General features: G+C 40.6%; 1 long non-coding RNA gene across 1 annotated transcript; it reads left to right on the forward strand.

Annotated features, from left to right (window-relative positions):
- The first annotated feature begins 1,038 nt into the window (after positions 1-1,038).
- LOC139726930 (uncharacterized) lies at positions 1,039-15,285 on the forward strand. The gene is made up of 3 exons (XR_011710723.1): positions 1,039-1,113; positions 11,855-11,991; positions 14,621-15,285. It is a non-coding gene; the product is annotated as an uncharacterized lncRNA (long non-coding RNA).
- Positions 15,286-17,482: the final 2,197 nt, after the last annotated feature.

Raw genomic sequence — 17,482 nt, forward strand, 5'->3', positions numbered from 1 at the left:
TGACTGGACGTGGTTGTCATAATAAAAGCACCGGTGATAAGTTTTTTTTTTTTTTCAATTCAAATGGAATTTTATTTCCAATTTTCTCCTTGAAGTCGCGGGTGCAATCTAAGTCCAAAAGATTCGAGTAACAGAAACTGCAGGGAGTATATAATAATTCTATTACTATGCTTGACTTCATTAATTTGTTGGTACAGGGTACATGATTATGATTGATTACTTAAAAAAGGAAAAAATGTTTAAACGTTTATGCTTCAAAAGTCAGTTTGCTCCACTGATAAGTTTATATATCGAATAGATCAAACGCCTCTTTATAACAAGTAAAATCAGCCAAAAAAATAATAATTTCAGAAATATATAAACTACCCATTCTGGGGTGCATAATGATCGAGACAGTCAGTGTGGAATGACCACGTCGAGACTCTGCAGCCTGATGTTCTCATTATTAGGCCTATGCCGTAAACAATTTTCTGAAAGAGTAGGCTTATCCCACAGATGCAATTATTGGGTTCCGTAGAGGATTTTTTCTTATTTTAAGCGGGAAAATCTTAATCCATTTGTCCAGTCTCTTAGTGTTTATGGTAAGACTCAAATTTCAAAGAGATTAAAACACTATGGCAATGATAATTATGATAAAGAAATTTCATTGTACTTTTCCGATATTCCAATATAAGCAATATAGAGGGATGGATTTTCCGTAAAATCCTTTTTATAATATTGAAGGTCAGCCTCAAACTTGTTTTTAGCGTTAATTTCTTTTTTTTATGTGTTAGTTTGATAGTTTATTTTTTGTTTTGTTTGGGGGTCGTTTGTTTTTAACTTTTTTTCATCTTTATTACTGGTGTGTGCGTTGCTCCTGCAAAGTGTGCAAAAGTGTGCGCGTTCTCTTCAATTATGTGCACGTGTATGTGCATCGTCGGCGTCGAGTGCTATGGAGCATAGCACATGGTGTGTGTGTGCGTACCGTGGTGCGTACAACTTACGCACGCGCGGATACGTACTTTGCATGTTCATGAATCTGTTGGCAGTGCTGTGTTACGATTGAAGGAAGGCATCAAAAAGAACGTAAAATTATACAAAAATGGTAGCTCCTTGGCGACAAGTTGGAATGACGTAAGTAAAGCATATATTACAGCTGGAATCTGTCTCGTATACTGCTGGTTTTTCGATAAAATAAGATTTCTAGAGCCGTAGTTGGCAGTGCCAAACCTAGACAGAAAGATCTGTCTGTCCGGAGGACTCTTCTATATTTTGCCATTAACGCTGTCCTCCGTGTACTCTGTATGCGGAGGGGATCCGTGAAGCCAGACGTAGTCTCCGCCGAACATTCCCGACGGACAGATACAGACCGATCTTTCGGTCAATGCCAAACCCAAAGGCAAAGCGGTCGGTTTTTAAATGCTAATGACATACCCGTTGGTACCGGTTGTCTATGTGTACCAACTGAGACTCTACATGACATACGTGTAGGGACCTAACGTTTAAAGGCCTACTGTCATGACTGTAGGTTTTCTATCGTTAGGAATCTCTAAAACGAGTCGTAAATGTCAGTTCGGGAAACCCACTCACAAGGGGGGCCCCTCCTTATAAGTAACCCGTCCCCCTTATAAGTAACCCCGTCCCCCTTATAAGTAACCCCCGGGGCACCCCTTATAAGGAGTCTCCACGCTTTTTTGCAATGCAACGCGAAAATGAAAGGACTGCGGCAATTCGCTTGATTATGTCCATAAAGCTTCACAAGTTTCCTAGTTACTCACGAAATTTGAGCAAAATCGGTTTGAGGCATCATATCTAAAATCATGGATTTAAATGCGATGTCAAACGACCCATGCGAATGCTGAAATGCGAGCGATCACTGGCGTGAGTGTCGCCAGGCGCGGCGGCGCGGCAATGCTCGAGTGCAGACGTGGCGACTGAGTGATTTACTCAGTCGCCACGTCTGCACTCAAGCATTGCCGCGCCGCCGCGCCTGGCGACACTCACGCCAGTAATCGCTCGCATTTCAGCATTCGCATGGGTCGTTTGACATCGCATTTAAATCCATGATTTTAGATATGATGCCTCAAACCGATTTTGCTTTTCATTTTTGCGTTGCATTGCAAAAAAGCGTGGAGACTCCTTATAAGGGGTGCCCCGGGGGTTACTTATAAGGGGGACGGGGTTACTTATAAGGGGGACGGGTTACTTATAAGGAGGGGCCCCCCTTGTGAGTGGGTTTCCCGAACTGATGTGAGCCAGTGAGCATGCATGCCCATGCTTTGTAATTTGTGGAGCTGGAGGCTACTGAAGTATTAGCCCCGGAGACCGCGCCACCAGGCGCGGTCCTGGCGGCTTCCCCGCAGTTTCGCTAATGTGAGAATAACGAATAGCTCCCCTATTCTGTGTGCTTGTGCAAGTGATTGTGAATTCTGTGAACATCGGTGAGCTGCTTATAAGACATCATTTTGTGCATCACAAGCAATGAAATGCCTCAAACAGTCGCCGATGATAGTCATTTAGGTTTCATCGACCCATGTAAGTATTCCTAGTAGTTTCTGTTGAAAAATTAAGGAAATATAGCGCCGCAAAGGCACCCGTTTGTTCAACATGAAGATCTGAAATGGGAGCAAGGCGCAGCCGCCACACTGCGTGTGGCGGCTGTCGCAGTTACTGAAGTATATGATTGATGAGGGCCCCACAGTACAGCCGTGACTGGCACAACCCTGACCTTATTCTTCTTCTTGTTTATTCAGTTAAATTTACACTGAACTTGCACACACGTTTTTAGACAATCCGTTGTCTGTTGATGGGATTAGACAGCTGACACTGACAGTGTAGTGAATTGGTAATGGAGGCAAATTCTGGATCTGGATCTGGATGAATATGCTGAAAAACTCTGGATAGAGTATCACTCAGCACTGTGGTGTGTGATGTGCAGCTAATCACAACGGAGGTGACGCTGGAGCGCTTCTTTGAATGTGTCAAATTTATGAATCTGCTTTATGTTACTCGGCAGATTATTCCAATCCTTCGCTGTTCTATGGAAGAAGGAGTTGGCGAGAGCAGTTGAGGAACCGTGTAAAGTAGAGTAATTATCCGGATGATAATACCTCTCGGTGCTTACTGATATAATCCTCTAGATTTAACATACCTTGGATAACATACCTTGGATGTGGGCGTGTTATACTGAAATTTGCCCCTCGGTGTCGTCATTACATGGGTTAGGCGCTGTGCAGTGTAACATGGACAAAAAAATATCATCGTTCTTGTCTTGACTCCAAAACCTCTCTTAGACTTGAAACTATTCACGGATGGGCTGTCGATTACTGATGGCAACTTATTCCACTCACTAATAACTCTTTGAGAAAAAGAGCATTTAGATCAATATTGCCGTGCTTTATTTTATGAAATGTTGATAGCCTTAAAAGCTTGCGTCGTTCTGGGAGTGGATGAAGTTTGAGATCCTTTATCATTCCGGAGACGGAAGATTGCCACTTGTAATCATTACAGATGAATCTGGCTGCTCTATTTTGTACTGCTTGAATCTTGGAGATGTTACGTTGAGTGAAGGGGTCCCATACTGTACAGCAATACTCCAAGTGGGGACGCATTAGGCTCTTGTATGCTTGTAATTTAACATTTCTCGGTGCATTATGTAGATTACGACGGAGAAAGCCAATCATGCTGCTTGCTCTGGCTGTAGTTATATCAATATGTCTATTCCATTTTAAATTGTCTGATAAGACAACTCCTAGGTATTTGTGACTGGACACTGTTTCTATCTGGTGACCGGCTAAGGTGTACGTGTGATGAATGGGACGAGACTTCCTTGTGAAGCGCATAACGTTGCATTTGTCCAGCTTGTATTTCATTTGCCATTTTTTTTCCCCAAGCCTCTAAGGTACGTAGATCTTGTTGAAGTATGACACAATCTTTATGTGTCTTAATGGGACGGTAAACTACACAATCGTCTGCGAATAGGCAGACGTTGGATGAAACTTGTTCAGGGAGGTTATTAATATATGATAAGAAAAGCAATGGGCCCAGAACAGTGCCTTGGGGCACTCCTGAAGAAACATGAACGGGTCTTGAGGATGACCCTTGGACTACGACTGTTTGTTCCCTTTCTGTGAGAAATTGTGAAATCCATGAAAGTAATGAGCCCTGGATTCCAAGATACTTGAGGCGATGAAGGAGCCTCTGATGTGGTACAGTATCAAACGCTTTTGCAAAGTCTAACACAACAGCGTCAACTTGCTTAATGGTTTCGACAGAGGAGAAAATATGATGAATTGTTGTAATCAGTTGGGACTCACACGACCGTCTGGATCTGAATCCATGTTGTGTGTTACTGAGGATATTGTTATCCTCCAGATGGCTCATAATGTGGCGATAAATGATATGTTCTAAGACTTTGCAGCAGGTGGATGTGAGGGATACCGGCCTGTAGTTGGCTGGGTCGGATCTACTACCATTCTTATACAGAGCATTTATATTAGCTTGTCTCCAATCTCGGGGTAGCGTGCCAGTCCGAAGACTTTGCGTAAATATGACTTGCAATATAGGTGCTACTTGTGCAGCACATAACTTGAGAAATTTGGGAGAAATGCCGTCTGGGCCAGAAGCTTTATTCACATCTAAGCTCTTAAGAAGTTTCATAATACCTTCTGTAGAAATAATCAAATCTGATATTGTTGGGATTTGTCTCTGTCCCATATGAGGAATATTAATCAAATCTTCTTTAGTGAAAACTGATTGATATTGATCACTTAAGACTTCAGCTTTTTCACGAGCTGTATCGGCTAGTTTTCCCTTGGAGTATAAAGCCGATATACCATTTGTGTCACGCCTCTTTTGCTTAATAAAAGACCAAAATTTCTTGGGGTTAGAAGTGAGTGAGTCAAAAACTGTTGTTCCTAAAAAATGTTGTTCAGCTTTTCGAAGTTCTTTTTGGACTTGCTTACGAAGCTGCCTATAAGGCACCAGTTCCGATGGGATCCATCTGTTTTGGCACCATAAAACGCCCTATTTTTCTTTCTAATCAATCGCTTGAGGGTTCTGTTTATCCAAGGAAGATTAAATCGAGTACTCTTATACCTTGAAGGAACATTTGAATCAACACTGCTATAAATAGCTTCCTTAAATGCGTTCCAGTTCTCCTCCACTGTCTTATGTGCATAGTTGGCCTGGAAAACTTGAAAGAAATTTTCCATATCCTTTCTGAGATTAAATGTATTATTTTATCCCATAAATAAATCTTTCTACGTTTTGCTTTATGGAGAACTGGGCGTAAAGAAATTTCTGCTATCATATTGAAATGATCAGATATTCCTGCTTTTGTTACGATTGGTGCAAAACAGCCAGGGTTTGTTACGAGAAGTAGGTCCAGGATATTTCTAACATTGCCTGATCTCGTCTTCTGGTTGTGATTGGGTTCGTAAGCCAATTGAGTTAGTGAGAAATCGTGGATTAAATCGAGAAGCTCTGTGGTCAGTTCCTGGGGGTACACGCAGTGGTGTTCAGGCTTTCTACACAGATTGGACCAATCAATGTCTGGGACATTAAAGTCACCTCCTACCCATACTATAGGGTTTTTACTGAAATCTATCCTAGACAAGGATTCCCTGAGTTTCTTGATAGGGTCTGAACCCTTACTCGGTGGGCAATAAAAACACCCAATGTGGATTTGTTTGGAGTTCACCATCTGCAGTGAAATCCATATCAGTTCACAATCTACATCCAAAGAGATTAAATGAGTGGAGATGAGATCATTCCTTACTGCTATAAATACTCCTCCTGCTTTTCCCCTCTCTCTGTCTTTCCTATACACTGTATAATTCTCCGGAAAACACTCACTATTCTTTATGCTTGGGTTTAACCAAGACTCAGTGCCAACAATGATATGGGGGTCTGAAGAGTGAACAAGTTCAGCAAAGGCGGCTCTTTTACCAAAAATACTTTGACAATTGAGTATTAATAATCGCAATTTATTCTGATCAGCTGTTTGCCTAGAATGGTGGCTTGGCCCTGAGAAGGACCTTTTTTGTTTCTTACTGGGTTTACTAGGTGTGGATGAAGATACAGGTTCTCCTACAGAGCTATTCTTTCTGGAAGATGGTGAATCTGATAAATGGCTATAATCAGAATCAGAGTTGTTGTTTGATAGCTCTGGGCTGGACAATATTGCAAAACTATTATCATGAATAAAACTATTAGTTCCAGAGGTCCAAAACAGACTAGAGCTAAAAGAGGGCATGCCACATGTACAACAGCACCATGAAAGCTGGGAGTGTTCTGAAAGAATTTGGTACATGCCAGGGGACATAGGTATGCAGTCTCTATGGAGCCACTGCTCACAATGGTCACACTGAATGCCTTCTTGATTCCACCTGACTGCTTTGCCACAAATACCACATGGCCATTTACACTTCGGGCCTGGATTGGGATGTATGTCCCCTGAGGAGGACAAAATGACTAGCATCTGAGACATCAATGACATCTTGCATAGAATGAAAAGAGAGTTGGACTTTTGAAGGTGGAAAATGTGAGTGCTCACAATTGCAAAAGAGGGAGTAGTGATGTGAAGACCTTTTATCTTAAACCTGTTCTTCACTGGGTTGTGATCAAAACATACTATCTTGGACAAATCATGTGCCTGTAAAGACTGACAGAATCTCTCGTCTATGTAAAGGACGACAGTAAAGCCACATTCACGAGTGTGTGTGGACATGTTATTGCTGAAATCATGAGATGTGTAGGGGTTGGGTACCGAGTCAGCAAGGTAATCAAAGGGTAAAAAACTGACAAAAACCAGCAACAAGTATGAGGAGTGACTCTTCTGGTTATGACTGATGTCAGTACTGAGGTTCAGAGCTGGACTATGGCCAGCAAAATTTTGTAGTCCTAAGTTTGTTGTAAAGAGGAGAAAAATAACTGCTACAAGAACCCATAGGTTCTTGGATTTGCTGCAGGTATTGATGTCATACATTGTCATTGTCGAGAAAAAACGTCTGAAGTTCTTTAATAGGCAGACAAAGTTCAGTGAACTGCTGAATATCTCCTGGTAGAAACGTCAGATAATCTGAGCCGATATAATAAGTCTGCGAATTCTGAGTCTAACTGTTGATGCTCGCTTTAACATCTAAGTAAAGCAGATAAATGTCGACAATCAGTCAGAGACTTTAAATCTGATATCGATAACAATATCAATTGTTCGAATAATTCTAATTTCAATAAGGGAGGAATGAATGAGTGTACTTCCCTTCTTGCTGTGAAACTTCTCGGTGCTCAAAATTGCTCTGGATATACTCCTTCTCCTTTTGGTTTGCCGAATACTTCAATAGGCTTCTAATCCTTCCAAATTCCCACTGTAGCCGACATGAGACAAAATGACTGCCGAGGTTCCCGCCACTGAAATTAGGTACACGTTGTAACTTGTAGTAGGCGTAGAAAACAAAATGGCTGCTGATATCCCGCCAAATGAATCAGGAGTGATTTCTCATAAAATATACACAAATATGATGACAAAACCGATGAAAAACAATCCTTCACGATGTGATGAAGAATGATGATAATGGATTGCAATTCGTTAAAAATGATTTCAGTCTTAAAACACAAGTTGTACACGCTGGTCAAAACTCCGAGGCAAGGGTTGATGCAGTAGGACGTGTCGTAGGAACACGTGCGTTTCACCGCCGCAGCGTGGCGTGGGTCGTATGTTGAGTAGCGTGGAGAAGTGTGTTCAAATGCACATTGACCGTGTTCCTCAGTTTCCTCAAACTTTTGGGTGCTCCATCCACAGATAAAATTTGAAAATAACACCGCAAGACTCACAGATGAATTAAAATACGCGGATTTTAATATATGCAGGTTTAAAAACACCAAAAGGTGACGAATAAGTTAACAAAAAATAATCATTCAGAAATTAAAAGACGGAGCTCCGAGCAGACACGTCCGTTCGCGAGCGCTGCACACCACTTGTGGTGCACTTTACGCCTTCCGCCTAATTAAGTTACGGCCCTATACCGTAGTTATGGGTAAACTCTGGCCCCCAGCGCGCACGTCACAATTATCTAACGTTATAATGCGCGCGCTGGGAGCCAAGTTTACCCGCTAGGCCGAGTTTACCCATAACTACGGTATCTACTGTAAAAGTAGAAATTTTTGCGGTGTTGACATTTTCGCACATTTTGCGCAACCAGAAACTAGCGCAAAAATAAAAGCATACAAATATTTTTGCTAGCTGAAGTGTATGTTCCTGTCCTTGGTATCTTGATTCCGCTGAATTAAAAACACAGGAAATGACTCTTCTCACTCGGCCAAACGCGAAAATATCCACTTTTACAATATTGGTACGTCATTATGCCATGGTGATCAGGGTCTATCCCATGAACCACCACACTTGCTATAAGGGACGCCATTTGACAAGTGATAATATAAAGTCACTAGCGTCGCGCGTCAGTAGAAGCCTGCACGCCTCACTCACGGCCACTGAACTGCTACTAAGAGTGCTATGTACACACTTTGTAGCTAGCTGCGTAGCTGACCTATCAAACACTGCGATTGCGATACTGCGTGCCTTTGCTCTCTGCTGTAGGATTATCCAGCTTTACATTTCGTCGGTTGAGAATGATAAGGGTGTTAAGTTGCCACAAAACCCATAGTGTTTCAAGACAACTTGATGCCCTTCTCATTCTCAACAGACGAATTTTGTAATGTTACATCGCAGAAGATTACCGTGATCATGACGCAAAATGTGAGAAAGTTGGCAGTAAGTCTGTGCTACAGTAGCTTCCATTTCTGAACATCCTGGCTAGCCACAACATACAGTTACATGATTATTTTTATGTCTCTGTCATCCATCCCGACCTCATCACAAATCGTGCAAACCAATTTAACCACGCGGATGAGGCTTGTGTGTGGATGATACACAGCCCTGTCGCTGTATACAAGTGGGTGCTTCACATGATGTCTGGTCGGGGCCGATCGTGCAAGTAAATCGGAAACTGTGTAGACGATACAGTATAAACACAACAAACTGACGAATCAGGATAAGATTTTGGATTTTTTTGTTCATTATTTCGCAGAATGATTCCGCCAAGACAGTAGACATAATGTCCTCTGTGATAGGTTAATTACTGATCCCCTGCTTGAGATATAAAGAACGCAGCATCCATTCATTTAAAATTATGAATGAAGGAGGAAAGTTTACCACTGGTTGCATTCCGTTGTGTGTCATTGCACAGTACTCTGCTGTTTGTCTCTTCATAACTTTTCTGAGCATTATTAAAGAGCACTTAACTAACGGCTTTCAGAGAGCAGGGGGAATAATTGCTACCCTTAACATATGTCAGTATCAAGTTGATGGAATTTGTAATTTTATATGAAAAATGAATTTTTGTGGAATTTTCTTTATATTTTCTGGTTTATTGTCCACTCATATGTCATAACCTCTAGTCGTCTCCTAATCCAGCGGTTCCAATACCAAAACTTCAAAAATTCATAACTTTTGCATCAATGGCCCAATTTTCTTCAAACTTTCACTGATGTGTTCTACTAATATTGCTGCTTTCACTCAATCCACATTGCTCTTAGGGTTTGCGTTCCCTTTAACATGGAAGAGGGTACACACATACTCCGGGCAAGCAGTCTTCAAGTTCGAAACAAAACAGAACCCAAAGAAGATGCTGTGTTCGTTCAGTCACTAGACACAAAACGAGCTGCTGCATTGTGTACCAGGGGTGGTATTCTGAACACCGTTTTATCTCTGTTGTAACTTGTGTTGTAAGTCTGTGAGTTACAACACCGCTAAAACAGTTGTAAATCGGTATTCTGAAAACTGTGTTAATGGTGTTGTAAGTCATGACACAAAATCTGAAAGAAGAGCACAAATACTTTAGAACCTTAATGTGGTAGGCTGTCAGCTTTCATAATTCTTGAAATATTGCTCTGTGAAAAGTGTTACAAAACACGTATTACATAATATTGTATGCAGAGCAATGAGGAAAATGGAGCAATTTATTGTTTTTATCAAAATTTGGATTAAATTTCAAGGTCATTATTATGTAATGAAAGTGTTTTGTGGTGTATATTACTAAAATATGTATAACAGACTATCCCTACTGCAAATAACACAGGGCTAGGCCTTTTTATCTTGAAAGCCTGGACATCTGAAATGTCCTCTAAACCCAATATGTGATATTACATGGGAATTTGGTCATTTACGACCATTTTCGGTAGGGTAAATTTGCCACTGAACATTTCGGGAGCAAAATTTCTTTGGTAACCCAAGATAATATAGGTAAATGTCTATCAATACACAAAAATTGGTGCCATTCCTTGGTGGGACGAAGGATGATCCGTGACCTTGAATTTGGCACATTTTTCATTTTTGTCAACTTTGAGGGCGCTCTCCGTAAAAACGGTGGGCATGAATGCGCCGATTTTTTTCAAAATTACTGAGCAAGTCAAAGCCTTCAACAGCATAATATATTAGAACCTAAGGTGATGAAATGTGGAAGATATTAGCCTCTAAATATGCATCAAAATTTTGGAAATTAACATTTAATGACCATTTTCGGTGACCTCGTGCACGTTAACGAAAAGTCAATTTCGCGTCACAGTCAGTTTTTCTTGCAAAGACTATAAAGTTCTCTCAATTTCCTGAAAATGAACACTTTTGCATAAATATCCATGCCACCACAATCAATCAAAAATGCCTAATTTTCTTTTAACTAATTTTTTTGAATGCGCACCGGTTGCTATGTGAGGCTGTATCTTAGCAACCAATTGACCTTGGGGCAAAATATTTTGGGATTTTCCGTCAGACACTTAGGGGAACATTTGGTGCGATTTTCAAGAAAATCGGAGGGGGTCGGGTGACAAGCACTGGATGATTTGACATGGATTGACCCATAAGTTAAAACGAAAGTTACAACGGAGTTAAAACACCTTCCACCCTGTTTTATCTCAGAAGCGTAATTTGCAGGGGGCATGACTTACAACTGAAGATAAAACAGTTTTCAGAATACCGTGTAATATAATGGGTGTTCAGGTTTGCGCCCACTGTTACGCGCTTGCGCATACCACAAGACAATGGTATGCGCAGGCAAAGAGTGTGCAAGATAAAACACAAGTTACAACACTAGTTACAACAGAAGTTACAACAGAGATAAAACGGTGTTCAGAATACCGATTTGTTACAACAGACTTACAACAGAGATAAAACAGTCTCAGAATACCACCCCTGGTCTTTCTCTCTGACCACTGTTGTGCTGTGATGATTCCATACTCCTGAAGAGTACTCTAGCTGGTTGGGAGCTAAGGCAGTACACTGACAGGCCCTGGCTTTGACCTCCTTTGAGCAGACGGAAGAGTTCTCTGTTGCATTACTGGACTGGTACATTTCTTACAACATTTTGTTACAATGTTGTAATGAGGCTTGATTGGTTTCAGTGGTTCTGCAAACCTCTCAGATTGGTAGTAGCCAAAGTAGCTTCTTGATAAATCTGAACTTGTTACTACATGTATGTCTAGATATAAAATGTGAACCTTTCCTCTTAATCAAAAGTCACAGCGTTTAGATGAATATCATGCTTTTCTCTGCGTTTTTTTTTTTAAAGTTTTGTCCAATAAAAAGAAAAGAAAAGCAGGCAGCCTCAAAAATGAAGTGGATGTAATGCTAAATATTTTGTTTTTATTCATTTATTTTTTTTTTTTACTCTGCCGAATGATTTCTTTGCTCAGTTGTGACCAGGAAAGTATCTGAAAGACAAAAATTCACAGTCATGAGTTGTCATGTGATACACATTTTCATGTGAGGCAAACATCACTCACTGGATGTGAACCCTCTCTCTCCTATCTTTCTGACATACAGGTACATCCAGTACTCATCAATATGTGCTCGACTGGTGAGGAGAGCACTGAAGCCAGAGCTGAGAACAGAAGCGCTCAAAGTGGAAGACACAGGGGCACGCTTCACAAAATGGGAGGGTGGCAAACCAGTATCAGCCAGTAAGTTCCATTTCTTTGACTTCAGCAGTAAGAGCTTTTTTCTCCTGCATGATCGAGTTGACCTTACTAAGGTGGCCCTTGTACCATTGCCCACGTTGAAATGGAATGAAAAGTTTTTGAAAACAATTAATACACATAACTGGAATTTATAAACGTTGTTACTTTCGTGAGGGTCTAATTTTTTGCAAATTTTGTGAATCACTATCAGACCACAAATTTAAAGGACAAGTTCACCCTCATAAACATAAGGATTGAGAGAATGTAGCAATATTAGTAGAACACGTCATTGAAAGTTTGAGGAAAATCGGACAATCCGTTCAAAAGTTATGAATTTTTGAAGTTTTTGTGCAGTAACCGCTGGATGAGGAAGACTACTGCAGTGTATGAATAACTTAGATGTCACATGCGTACAACAATATAAGGAAAATATAAAGAGAATTTCACAAAATTCCATCTTTTGAAAAAAGTACATATTCCCTTGACTCGTTACCGACATATGTTAGGGGTAATATTATTCCCCCTGCCTTTAGAAAGAGGCAAGTCAAGTGCTCTTTTATTATGCGAAAAAAGTGCAAATATGTTGAATTTTCTTTACATTTTCTTTACACTGTTGTACGCATATGACTCACAAGCTGTAGTAGTCTCCTCATCCAGCGGTTCCAACACAAAAATTTTAAAAATTCATAACTTTTGCATCGATTGTCCAATTTTCCTCAAACTTTCACTGAAGTGTTCTACTAATATTGCTGCATTCTCTCAATCCTTATGTTTATGAAGGTGAACTTGTCCTTTAACAACATGCGAAAATATTGTTGTGTACAGTGTGGCGTGTACTTGCAATAGCCTAGTGTTCTTTCATGTACATTATATTGGATAAACTGTCTTAGGCTTAGCACTTACCTGTAGTGATATCACAAACTGTCAGAGTTACTGTTGACTTTATAGCATGAGAAAAGAAAGCTAGCAATATTGATTAGTATTGGATACCTATTTCTGGCATGTTCGGTTGTGGTTGGGATGATGATAGTCAGCTCCTCCACTTGATGGAATTGTACTTTATGTAATATTGGTAGTCACACAGTTGTAAGGACTGTAACAATGTAGCTCTTTTTCCTCTAAAAATTTTGTTCTGTCAAGGTACTCCAGAAAATCCTGATGTTATTTGTGTGTTGTAAACATGTTTCATTCTTTTTTACTGTCTTGTGAAACTTTTCAAAATATGACTGAGTCTTTGGGTAAGTCTTGGCTGTGTCGAAACATTATGTTACCCTCTAATGAAAGTAAACAAAGGATTCTACTCTAATATGGAAGCCACTGCTCATCAACACACAGCCACAGCAGTAAACATTGACATTATCCACATGGCTGCTTTTAGCCCTTCATTTGTGTTGTTATGTTTTTGAGGATGATGCACAATAATGACACTGTTGTTTGCTGCAGGGGTAGTAATAGCAAAGGTACTTATCCACTTATGTTATGTCACAGACTAAGGTAATGCTGTTAGATTGACTGACATCCTTTTAATGATACAGATGAGGTGGTCAGAACTCTTGAAAAGAGATTAAAGATCTGGTAGTAATGGAAGACCATGGAGTGGGAAGGCTGGCCCAGCTGGGATATACTAGTATACAAATAATGACTGCTATGAGGGGCACAGTTAAAATTGTGGGCCCTCGGTGATGTGAAAACCGTAACCATGCCCGGAGCAAAGCTGAGGGCATGGTTATGGTTTTCACATCACCGAGGGCCTACATAATTTTAAGTGTGCCCCGAATATCAAGCAGTCATTATTTGTTTTATGTACCGAAAATATAGATTCCGAAATAAAGATACCGAAAATATAGATTCTAGTCTCTTTTACAGCACTCGTAATCAATGCTGATCGACAGCGCGGCGGTCGTATCATTGGTGCGTACGTACATGAGTGATCATTCTATGTGTACAGTGTACGGGGTTGCGACTAGACTGCCTCCAAACCAGTCTCTTTTACAGCTAGTCTCTTTTACAGCATGCTGATCGAATGCGCGGCGGTCGTATCATTGGTGCGTACATAATGAGCGATCTATGTGTACGGGGTCGCGACTGTCTCCAAACCTATTTACTAACTGTGCCCGGGCCCCGGTCACAGTAACTCAAAAAATAGGGCACAGCTATTTTCATGACTCCCCTTTTAACCAATCAGATGAGAGGATTCTCGAAATGAGGTATATAATATTCAAGAATCAATTCCTGTAACGAATTTTGTACAGCTCTATTATTGATCTCTCTGTGTAAAGTACACACACAGCCACACACACTCACACACACACACAGTCAACTTAAGTTGACTGTTACTGACGAGTGTACACTTCAATGTACATATTCGTTGACTGGTGCTACTTGTGGTTTTTTAATGTACCCTGGTGGGCAGCAAGTCAAATCGGGTCACCCTTAAATCCCCACACTATTGCATCTGTAACACACTTACAAAGTAATGTGTCCCTCGAGAGTATTATCAATTCTTGCCAACACAGAGAAAATAAGGAATGCTTAACATGAAATGTCTGTACAAAATGAATTCATGAAGTGGATGAAACGGTACTCACTCATTGTTATCTTTTTCCCACCTTTTTGTCCTTCTTGTGTGCAGAGGAAACTAAAGCGTGATGATTCGCCCTCAAAGATTAGTTGACATCTCTGCCATCAAGCTGGACTCAGATCAAGGAGACTGGAGTGAGACCAGGGAAGACCTATCACCCTTACAGAATGCATGGTGCTGGACTGCTTGAGGGATCTATTTTGCCACTGGTGTCGGATCAGCACTGTGGACATCTTTCTGCCCTTACAGACTTGGAGTTCAGGGAAATATTTGAAAATTTCACAGCGTCCCTTTCGGTTATTCTTCAAGTCGCAATGTAGAAGTAAAGAACATACTGCATGAAAATTCAGACTTTATGAACCTTGTCAATGATAACACAACCTCTTTCTCTCTTGACACAGATAGTGATTCTTTCAGAAATATCTAAAACTAATTGCTTAACTTTTCTGCTCAGATATTTGTTTTCCTACTTGAACAAGAGCTAGATGCCAGCTACTTCTTCTCAGATTAGTCTCAAAGTGGCAAACTGGGAGATGACTTTGAGCCAGGTTGATGGTAAAGACCATAGTTTATATCAAATTTGTGATGCATATCCTGCATTTTCAGTGGGACAGATTGTTGTTTATGTAATGAAGTTCGTTTTAAGATGAGGAAAACAAAGTACCAAAAGTGGATACTTGAAAGAGAAAGCTGTGTAATAAATAATTGACAAAGCACTGATCAGTTTTGGTGTCATGATTTGTGAGCGTTCAAATGGTTGTTGTATGGGCAAGGAAGCTTTTATTTCATGTAGCTTTATCAGCAGATCTTTTTTTTCAGTCTTTGTCTCTGTATTTTATATCCATTTTCTGTTTATTTGTGTGCTTGTTTGTTTGTCTTTCTGTCTAAAGCCTTCAGCATGAGTTTGTGTTGGAGGTGTTCATATGTTTCGAGTGGTCTCTGTCACATACAGGGAAGCCGCATTCTAACAACCTCATGAACGAGGATGTACCATTTCTAACAAGGTGAACTTGGTGGTCCCAAGATTACATTACTGCATTTATCTGGTCTCTTTAGTGTGTATAATTCAACGGGGTACTGGTTATGACATGGTTAAGGTCAGCAATCCTGGTGACCTTGTTATAACAGGGTTTGCCTGTAATTATTACAAAGAGAACTGAAGATAAGCTGTCCTGAAATTAGCTGGAAGTTATGTTGAAATGCGACAGATGTGTACATGATATACCATACAAAACGGCTGAAAACATTTTGAATATGGATCAGTGGTCTAGATGGGGGAGAGTCAGAAGGTAACATAAAACCTGAAGCATTACATTGCAATTCTGTAAAGGAAAAAAAAAAGGGGTGGGGGCTTCAGCTCCAAGATTTGATTTTTATTCTTTGAAACAACAACCCGAATTCATGTTATTCTAAATGTTACTCATAATCGTCGTATCTAAAAAAAAAAAAAGTTGAGTGCTAGCGTTGCTGCAAAAAAAAAGAAGAAAGAAAGATGGGTCTATATTCTTTTGTTATGCAGGAATAATGACTTTATGATTGTCAGGAGCACTCTGAAAGCTGGATTGATTACCAAACTGTAGTGTTTCATTTTGTTTTTTTTGTTGAGCCCACCAGAGGTGAGGGAAGACTAAGGGATCACCTGCGGCGTCTGTCCATCCGTCGTCCGTCCGTCGTCCGTCCGTCGTCTGTCCGTAACGCTACAAAAACTTCAATAACTCATTACTCTAGGCTTCAATTGCAATCAAACTTCAAGGGAAGAGGGGTCATACAAAGTTTCACATTTTACAATATGTGAAGGTCACCTTAAGGTCATAGCTCACAGGCAGGGGTCAATGAACTTTAGGGCCCAATGTTAAGTTTTTATAAAATGGGTTCAAGAATGTAGCCAATAGGAAGTGCTGAAATGAGACACAAGTCCTTCCTTTACTTCAGTACAACTGCACTGCCTGTAATCCTATGGTAGATTGCCGATCGTCTGTGCGCGCGGCGGCTCCTTTGATGAATTGCATGCATACGCGTACGCGCTGTCAATCCTGTAAACAACTTCTAGTTCGGGCTGCCGGCCGGCCGGCCTGTCTTCCCTTGTGCATAACATATGTGGCGTACGTACGTATACTGTACTATACGTACACTTTGTACAGTACAGTAGACCAAGCGTTATGGGACCGGACGCGTACATGGAGTCACTTTGAAGAGCAAATCCAACGATTTAGCAGGTTAATTCTCACGCCGTTTTCAGAGTATGTTGTCTAGCAGGCCTATATGAGGAGTCTATATCAAGTCTTTAAGGTAAAGGGTGCATATTCTATGTAAAATAAGTAAGTTTTCATGCGGGTGTCCGGAAACCCAACCCCCCATTATACTTATACTGTATTTGCGGGACTTCCGCGAGTGCGACGTGCATAAAAGTTTGGGACGAACATCTTCGGACGTCTTGACCCACAAAGGTACGTGAAAAACGCTGAAAAATGATGTTAGTTTTCGAATTTTCGACCCATTTTATAAAACAAATGATGCACAGGATTATTTCGTGGCGTTAGTGTAGGCGTAGCTCACTCTCGGGTATTTTACTAACGCACTCTATCCTGTGCATCATTTGTATATTATGGCACATTTTTATTATGGGTCATAACTTTTGATCCAAAACTCCATTTGCGACTAAACTTGGATGGTAGATGTCGCTTGGGGAGTGGATGGTCATCACAAGATCAATGGTCACAAGCATGGGTCAACAAACTTTTGGCGCGTTTCTATTACTGTATACGCTATATATTTCGCGGGGGTTTTATTTTCGCGAATTTCGCGAGTCGGGAGCTATTCGCGAAATTAACAACACGCGAAAATATTACCTTCCAAAATGAATCCCTTGCCTTGATGATACGAACATTTCAGTACTAGTATACAAATGTTCAC

This window comes from Diadema antillarum, unplaced genomic scaffold, assembly GCF_040938485.1.
Source record: "Diadema antillarum isolate AM-2024a unplaced genomic scaffold, OU_Dant_1.0 seq00000105_RagTag, whole genome shotgun sequence".
In the NCBI taxonomy this organism is placed as follows: Eukaryota; Metazoa; Echinodermata; class Echinoidea; order Diadematoida; family Diadematidae; genus Diadema; species Diadema antillarum.